Genomic DNA, 8,048 nt, shown 5'->3' with positions numbered 1-8,048 from the left:
AGAAAAAAAAAGCCGGTGGTGAGTGTGACCGTTTTTTGCTAGCGAGAGTTGGCCGGCCATGCAAGTCGCCTACTTCCCAAGCTGCGCTGAGACGATGAGGAGTATTTCCGAGAGGGGTACGTATTCAAAAACGGTCCTTGAATTTAACTTTACTTACCACAGCCTACAATGCAGCACAAACGCGTCTCCAACGCAGTGTCTTTTGTTGGTGCCAAGGCATGAAGCACAACTGCGTTCCAAATGCACTGCATTAGAAGCGGTGACAAGTCAAGTTCAAGACAAAAAAAAAACGATTCTGGGTACGCAGGAAAGATAGCGCACAATCCATTTTTTCTTTATTTTGACAGTGTTCAGCTTCTTGAGAATGCTCCCACGTAAATTCCACACTTTGCTCGAGCTGCTGCGTTCCACCATCTCCAAGCCAAGTATTCCGTGGTGGCCATGTTGCCACAGACCCAGAGGAACGCCCTCATTTGTATCTGGCGGCAGGTGGCACGCAATGAAAAAACAAAAACTGGACATCGCTGATCGGTTCCAGCAGCTTTGCGACTGTAGTCGCGCGACTGAAAAATCAGTCAGGAAGCGACTAGTCAAAGCAATCGTTTTGCGACCGTTTCCGACCGTTCGCGAATGTTTGCGACCAGTCGCAAATGGTTGCGCGACCGCTGCTAGTCGCCGGCGAGCACCAACCTTAAGGCGCGAGCGTCAAGAAAAATGTTTCATCGGCAGCGTGGACCCGACGAATGCAAAGAATAAATGTCAGGGTCCCAGCAAGAATGAAACCCCAGCATTCTGCGTGGCGATCAAGCATTCCGCCACAGAGCCACGCCAGGTCTCGCATATACTTTTCAAATTGATCCTAATGTTCGTGAAACGTCAATCGCGGTTGCAATGCTGGGTTTTCCCATTTCAAAACATTACACAAGTGCCCCTATGATACAGCCCTCACGTAGGGTTAACGTCAATTGCGGCTAGGTGCCATGCGTTGAGGTCGATTTATGTAGTAGAGTCAAGGGCTGCCACCCTAACGTGCACCGGGGCTTCACATCAGTTTGTTGCTTCTGGTGTTGCTAATACTCCTGTTTCTGTTGGCATCGTTGCGCAAGTGCAAAAAAACTGCTTCCATGAACATCTGCAACTCATCCACATATTTCTGTGTGTGCAACCATGATACATATATTCGGCGTCATTTCATGGAATGCCGCTCAATAAAAAAGTTGCAACATGGTCAGTTCCCCCCTCCCCCCTCCCCCCGCATGCTACGCATAACGTAGGTTCGTGGGATCTGACTTTTTTTTTAATTACCTTTCTCTCTTCAACTTTTTTTTTTCGCAGCAACGTTTCATTTTGCACCACAGCTGCAGTTGGTGCAACGTCTAGCGGTATGTTTTTTTTTTTTTTTACAACAGTGCCATAGACATGCTTTTGTTTTATATGTGTTTTTTCTCAATGAAAACTACAAACAACGCTGCTTGTCAATGGTCAGGTCGTCACCAATACCTAACAAGAACAGCTACGCATAAACATGCCCAGGGTAACAACATTAAGCCTTTCAGACGCCACTTGTGACGATGGTTGTGGAAAAACTTTATTTATTATTCAGTGGAAAGGGTAGAAGAGAAAAAATGGCCCCGGATCTGCATGTAACCAGCAAATGTCGTCGAAAGACGATGGTCTTGCGTCCGGAGAGAATTAACAAGCCATTTATTTGATGTTCTGCGCAATAAAATTGGTGAATGGTATTATAGAGGCGCTGCGTTGGAGTGCCTCGAGCGTGTAGCGTAGACGAACGAGCGCATCGAGGCACGTTATACACGAGCGCCATCTGGCATTTATCTTCGAAAGCGAAGGAAGGCATGCGCGCCTGCGAAGAAAGATGCGTGCCATTTTCGGAGGTGATAAGGTGCAGAAAGCAAAGCGACGGACAGGTGCCACCAACGTTACTAGATCCTGCCAGTTCTCAAACTGCGGAGCTCCGCCTGACGCCGTTCCGTTGCGCTCCGCGTGGGGGCGCGCGCGACGGAGTTTGCCCGACAAGTTGCGGCAAGTCGCGACAGACACGGACGACCGTTGTAAACAGCCCGCTGCAGTGTGCTTGGTAACGTTTGCGCGAGTACCCGCAGATGTTTGTGGACTGCTGGCAAGTGTATGAACCATGCCACGCTGTTTCGTGCCCGGGTGTAAAAGCGGGTACGATTCCGTTCTACCTTCGGGTGAGACATTTTTTCAGGCCGCCCCGAGACGCCGAACGCCTTGCACTATGGCAGCGAGCAGTACCCAGGCAGGACAAAAAGCTTTCAAGCACGTGTTCTGTTTGTGACCTTCACTTCAGCGATGAAGACATTTCGGAAGTCTTCGAGCACAACATTTGTGGTGAGCTGGTAATGATGCCGCGCGACAAATGGGCACTGAAAGACGACGCCGTGCCTCGGCTGTTTCCGAATTGTCCGAGTTACCTTTCGAAACCGACACGGAAACGCAAGGCTCCTGCTCGCAGACTCTCCCCGGCAAAAAGCAAGCGTCGAAAAGGACAAGGTCTGCAGTTGATTTCAGCAGTTGGGGATAGCAATAACGAAGCAGAAAACATCGGGACGACGGATGGTAGTGAACCTCTGTTTGACATGCTAACTCGCTTGGCCGAAGAGGGACAGAAGATTGAAGGTTGGTTTCTTGGCGTTGCTGAACAAACGGCACTACTGTACAAGCTTAGCACAAGAAGTAACATTCCCCGTGGGGAAACGTCAGTGGCACTGTCGGAGAACCTCGAAGTAACTGTCTGCGCAAATGGTCGAATCGTGCCTCGCAGCGTCTACGCCGGAGAGCCGAGCATTGAAATGAACTCGTTTGATGACTTGAAATGTTTGATCCGGTACATTGAAAAGCTTAGGCTGTGCCAGGGATGCCCTGCTGAAAAGTACCCGAAGATCGCATCATCACTGGTGGCCAAAAAAGAAGGTGAAAAGTGGAGACGCAACACCTGCACTGTATTGAGCTTTAACGCTACATGTGCTCAATGTAGGACCTTGAACAAGCTTTTTCTGCAGCGTACAAAGCAGCACAAAGACTGCAGGAAAAAGCAGAGGGTTTGCTTGAAGTCGCTTCGACGTAGAGCAATTCGCGCGACCTCAAGGCGAGAAAAAATGAAAGAACTTGTTTTGATGAAGAAGCAGCTGAGTGCCGTTACGGAGGAAGCAATTGACAGCACTCTTAGCGTTCTTCCAGCCAGGCAGCAGTTGGCCTTTAAGACAGCTGTCATGGCAGCGAAAGTGAAGTCGAGAAATGGTCGGCGATATGATGCCGAGTGGCTCATGACATGTCTGCTACTGCACATCTCAAGCCCGAAAGCCTACTCTTTGATTGCTGACATGCAACTGCTACCGCTGCCATCAAAGGCTCGTCTTCGCCAAATAATAAAGGGCATTCCATGCAAATATGGTTTTAATCAAGTTGCGCTTCACAGCATCAAAGGCCATTTCGCTCATAAAGTAGATCTAAGACGGCTAGGAGTATTGCTTCTTGACGAAGTCAAGTTGAAGCAGGGCGTCTCCTTCAATAAGGCCTCATGCAAAATGGGCGGCTTTGTGGACTATGGCGAGGTTACAGCACCAAACTCAGATAGACTTGCCGACCACGCATTGGTACTGATGTTCGTGCCACTATTCGAAGATTGGGTGCAGCCAGTCGCCAGCTTTGCAACAAAGGGAGCAGCTCCTGGGAAAGTCCTTACAGAACTTGTCATGAGTGCTGTTCTGCAACTTCATAAGAACAATGCATCAGTGCTGGCTGTAATCAGTGACGGGGCTGGCAACAACAGATCTATGTGGAGCCAGTTTGGAGTTTCAGGTAAACTTGATGCACCGCGCCATTTTATTCAACATCCCTGGGAGCCATCGCAAAATATCTACTTCATATGTGATGTGCCACACATCGTCAAGTGTATTAGGAATCACCTGAGGAAGCACACATGCGGAATGGTAAAGAAAAGTCCATGCGCAAATGTTCAGTGCAGTTTAACAGTTTGATTTTGTTATTTCCAGGCAGGCAACCTTTGCATCAATTTTGGGCATTATGTGACACTCTATGAAACAGAGAAAAATAAGCATGTCCGAGTCGTGCCGAAACTCACCGAGGCACATGTTGCCCCTGACAACTTAAGAAAAATGAGTGTCAGACTGGCTACTCAGGTAAAGTTTGTTTTTGTAAAAGCATGCTGTTTTTATTTTGTGTACTTACATGTGGAAAAAATGTAATGCTTTCTGTACAGCTCTTCAGCCGTGGGACAGCTGTTGGAATACGCGTCTACAGGGAAGCCAAGGTCGCTGGCTTAGAAGATTCAAAAGGCACTGAGACCTTTACAAGAATGGTGAACGACGTATTCGATGCGCTCAACATAAAGCTTCCGTCCCGGGGAATCAGGCGCAATTCCAAGGAGATACAGGCAAGCAGCTCAACCAATCTTTCTGGAGCCTAGTATCACCAGTACGTATGCCGTCAATTGGCATCATTGTTCAATCAATTATTTTTTTTCAGATCACAAAGCAATTCCTGAACGTCTTAAATGTGACTGAGAAAAATGCATTGGAGAAAGGCACAAAGCTTTTGGCCTCTCAACTGACAACGGAGTTCCTACGTGTAACGTTGTTGTCTACGCTAGACATCATCAGTTATCTCTTCAACAAGGACGCAGCGTACGTGTTGACTGCCAAGCTAAACCAGGGCCCCTTGGAGGTAGCATGAATTATTTTGCTTTTAATTTAGAATAAATTGACATAATGGACTTTCCCTCTAATGATTGTTATTTCTCTTTCAGCGGCATTTCGGTCTCGCACGTTCATTTGGAGGTGATGAGTCGCACCCTACAGTCGTGAGTTTTACACAGATTTTCCGCCTGTTGAGCCTGTACACACCCATCAAGACAGCGCTACGTGGAAGTGTTCAATGCGAACTAAATGCTGCGCTCGTTGCTGTGGAAGACACATTGAAGACCGCTGGAGAAGCTCACAGGTCAAAAAGAGCTAACTTGCGCACTGATATTGAAGCTAGGCTACTGGAAATGACATCATTTCCATGTATTACTCCTGACCAAATGAGTGATGAACACAGCTACTTCAGAGGTTCACCAGACGACAGTGCTGTGTACTACCTAGCGGGATATGTTGTACACAAAATGACCAAGCGTAAAGAGTGCCAGTTGTGTCTACAGGACGTTAGTTCAGAAGCTCCTGTCATTGGCTCTGATGCATACTTAACTACATACCGGAGCTTCAAGGAAGGCAGCTTTAGGCACCCCAGCATCAAGATGCTACACTTCATCAGAGTTGTAAATGAATCTATTTCATTTTCTCTTGATGAGGAAGGTCTCTGTGCGGACCTGTTTTGGAAGGTCTTGGACGAGTTGGATGAGTGCGGCCTGACGAGGTTGGGTTGCGACCAGCACAAGCCCACGTTCACGTGTCAGGTCCTGTATTTTTTCATCGTGACACGAATGCATATTTACGTCAGGGATGTCAACCGACGCCTTCAAACCCGCGAGAAAGTTGCCATCGCCACCAAGAAAGCTCGCCTATTGTGAAGCCGTTGAACATTTGCATTGTGTGCGTGTGCCTTGGGCCTCGGCAATAAACGCATTTCGCGGCACTGAGAATAAAAGTTCCTCTTTTTCGCTCAGTGTTTGTTTGCAGTAACGAATATCCGCAAACATTGGCCGCACGTTTGCGGGCCGCTTCACCGCTATAGCTTTGCTTTTCATTCCGCTCTCTCACACACACACACACACACATACATACATATATATATATATATATATATATATATATATATATATATATATATATATATATATATATATATATATATATATATATATATATATATATATATATATATATATATATATATATATATATATATATATATATATATATATATATTGTGGTAAAGCCTTTGAACAGTGGGTCGTCCTCTTCAGCGCCTTCTAGTGGGTCGCCCTTTTTCTTAAGAAGAAGAGCAGCTCGTGCAGAGAGTCGATCCCCGCATTGACTGTCGCTGTCGTGAATCATCGCTGATTGTCCGCCAATAAACCGCTTAACAATTTGGTGGAGAGTGCTGAGAGTGCTGTGGCCTTCAAACACCTTCCGTCAGCATTCGATGCCCTTGGAGCTTCGATCCCGTACCGTGCCTCCAACCATGTACCAAGACGCCGCCCAGCAAACGCTTCCTCCTACGTCGACGCTATGTCCCGGTGTGCCCCGCATCCGCGACCCTCCTGTATTCACCGGAGCGGATGGCACCGACGTCGAGGACTGGCTGGCCATGTACGAACGCGTGAGCGTCCCCAGCCATTGGGACGAGGCAGGTAAACTCGGCAACCTGTTTTTCTATCTCGCGGGTGTGGCCGGCATGTGGTACAACAACCACGCATCTGATTTCCCGACATGGTCCGCTTTTAAAACCGCTGTCGTCGACGTGTTCGGCCGCCCGGCCGTTCGTAAGCTGCAAGCTGAACAGCGTTTACGTGAACGAGCTCAGCAGGCTGGCGAGTCCTTCACAAGTTATATCGAGGACATCCTTGACTTGTGCAAGAAAGTCGACCTGAACATGTCAGAGGCTGACAAAATCACGCATGTTCTAAAAGGCATCGCCGACGATGCCTTCACCATGCTCCTGGCAAAGAACCCCCGCACTGTGGCAGAAGTCATCATGTTATGCCAAAGTTACGACGAGCTGCGGCGGCAGCGCTTGATGACCCGTCGCCCGCCACCACGTGATGCTGATCTCTCGGCCTTGTCAGCAGTTCCTGACCACGCAACCTTGCTCGCCGAAATCAAGTCGTTCGTGCGTGAGGAAGTTGCCCGCCAGGTCTCTCTACTGGCTTTTGCTTCCCCACAACAAGCTCAACAGCCATCAAGTACACTTCTACCTCCGCTCCGCCGAGCCATTCAGCAGGAAATCGCGGAGGTCGTCCCTGAATACCACCAGCCGCCTCCTGCATCTGTGCCACTCAGCTACGCCCAAGTTGTTGCCAGGCCGCCCCCACCGATTTCTGTCACTGTTCCCCTAAATTACACCGAAACCGTCGCGAGGCCCCAGGCCTTTGGAGAACCTGTCTCGCCTACATACGCCGGCGTCACCCACGTGCCCCGAGTGCCGCCTACCATGCACTCATATCAGCAGCCGGCTCGCCAATCGCGTTCTGCGACATGGATGCGACCAGCAAACCAATGGCGCACTGCTGACAATCGCCCCATCTGCTTTGCTTGCGGTTGCGTCGGTCATGTAGCACGATATTGCAATCGTGTGCAGCAACCGCAGGTCGCCTTCAACTTTCCCAGCCAGTCAAGCCGCTCTTATGACCCACCGCCGCCTATGTCACCGTCGTCCCGCCCCGTTCCGTCTACCCGCCGTTCACCATCTCCACGACGTCGCTCACTGTCGCCGATGCGGCCACGTCCACTCGAGGGTGACCAGGAAAACTAGCCGTCGCAGTCCACGAGGCAAGGGCTGCGACGCTGTCGAACTGCGGAAGCCCTCAGGAAAGCCCGTCGAACGTGATAGACGTGCTTGTGGATGGCGTTCGTGCATCTGCCCTTGTAGATACTGGAGCCGCCGTATCCGTGATGGACGAAAAACTTAGCCGATTACTGCGCAAAGTGACCACGCCGCTTTGCGGGCTCTCCCTCCGTACAGCCAGCGCCCAAAGCATTCACCCTACAGCGATGTGCACAGCCCGCCTTATGATTCAGGACGTGATGTATGCGGTAGAATTCATCATAATTTCTTCATGCTCTCACGACGTCATCCTAGGATGGGATTTTCTCTCCCGCCACGACGCCGTCATTCATTGCGCACCAGCAGAAATAGAACTCGCGCCATTCTCTTCTTTGACGCCGGCCGACAGTCCATCCACTGCAAGCAAGTTACTCGTCAGAGACGACACTCAAGTGCCTGCAAACTTATCCGTTGCGGTGTCGCTCTACTGCGCAAGCCTTTCTAACACCGCTGCACTCCTCTCGCCATCTCATCGTGTTTTCATAAGAAAAAGCTTGCTG

The 8,048-nt window shown here is 49.5% G+C and overlaps 1 pseudogene; it reads left to right on the top strand.

Moving 5' to 3' along the window:
- Positions 1 to 1,941: 1,941 nt before the first annotated feature.
- Positions 1,942 to 5,629, top strand: LOC142771338 (uncharacterized; annotated as a pseudogene).
- The last annotated feature ends 2,419 nt before the right edge of the window (positions 5,630 to 8,048 follow it).

Source organism: Rhipicephalus microplus, chromosome 9 (assembly GCF_043290135.1).
Source record: "Rhipicephalus microplus isolate Deutch F79 chromosome 9, USDA_Rmic, whole genome shotgun sequence".
Taxonomy (NCBI): Eukaryota; Metazoa; Arthropoda; class Arachnida; order Ixodida; family Ixodidae; genus Rhipicephalus; species Rhipicephalus microplus.
This window is presented reverse-complemented; position numbering and strand designations above follow the sequence as displayed.